The sequence below is a fragment of the Heteronotia binoei genome, chromosome 1 (assembly GCF_032191835.1).
Source record: "Heteronotia binoei isolate CCM8104 ecotype False Entrance Well chromosome 1, APGP_CSIRO_Hbin_v1, whole genome shotgun sequence".
NCBI lineage: Eukaryota > Metazoa > Chordata > Lepidosauria > Squamata > Gekkonidae > Heteronotia > Heteronotia binoei.
In genome coordinates, this window is record NC_083223.1 from 187,629,369 (window position 1) to 187,630,704 (window position 1,336).

Sequence of the window (1,336 nt, forward strand, 5' to 3'; positions counted from 1 at the left end):
CAACCTCGCAATCTTCCATTTCCTACACAAACTCGACATATAGAAAACGAGAACGCAGCTTCTGCGAACAACCGAGGTCTCCAGCCCACCACTCTTTCTTCCTTCCTGATCCGATTTCCTCTGTAGCGATCCGCTCGATCTCTCGCGGTCTAGCAGGGAATCCCTCTCTGAACGCGTCATCCTAACCAAGGAAACCCGCGCTCGCGTAGTACAACGCAAATGACCATCTTTGGCAAAGGCGACTTGCGACAATGGAACAGACTAAACCCAGACGCTGGAGCGGGGGAGAGAGTGAAGAAAGGAGGAGGTTTCGACCTCGGAAATCGAGCCCATCTGACGCCCTGGCCGGCCAGTCCTTCCGTGGCAAAGGGGAATGGGTGTGAGAGAGCTGCCAGTCTTCTGCTTGGGGTTGGCTGCTCCGGGCTTACTGGCCGCTGCTGCCGCTGCAGCCACCTCCTCCTCGTTTGCCAGGTGGGAGGCTCCGCTGTGCGAGGCGGGGTGTGGCCAAGCTGGTTTGACGTTTGCGAATCCACATGGCACAGAGATTTTTTTAAGAGGCGGATGGAATAATAAGAACCGTGGATTTGAACTAATGCCATTGCACTGACTCATACAGGGAGAGTAAAGGAGCTCGGAGAACAGGATACGTAGGAGCTCAGCAGAAAGAAAAAGAGAAGGGGGGCGTGTAACAAGGAGGGGAAACGGGATCGCCTTCGTGACAGAGAAGGTCCAGCATCAAGGGTTAAAAGATCATTAATTAAGAGGCACATTTTAAACAGCAACAAATAAACAAAACAAGGATCCTCAGATCCTGGGCTGAATCATCCAGTCCAGTTAGAGCAGGAAGCTGGCACTTTTCTGAAGGGCTTAATTACACAGGAGGCGAAGAGCCTCCTGACTTCAAAACTACCGTGCCACCGAGGCTTGGGAAGCAGAACAGAGATCCACAGGAAGTTGGAAGGAAGGGGATCAGACGCATCAACCTTGGCGGCTTTCTCCCTTTTAGATTTAAAAAAAAGGTCTCGTTTGGAAAGGGCAGGGTTTTCCCCCCTCCCCCAAATTAGTCTATCGCCGATTTAATGAACAAAATCAAGTTTTAATTTTCATCCGAGGCTCAATGATTTGGCTCTAGAGGAAGTGTGTCCCCCCCCTATATACTAGGGTTCGGGGGGGGGGATTATTTTTAATTCTCACAATCCAGTGTCTGAGAGAAAAAGTCCAGGAAGGGACTGCGTTTTCCATTGCTTGAAACAGAGAGAGGGGAAAAAACCCGCCAAACGCTACTGAGTGTCTTTGGAAACTCCGAAGGCAGCAAAGTAAATAAAAGATCGGAAGC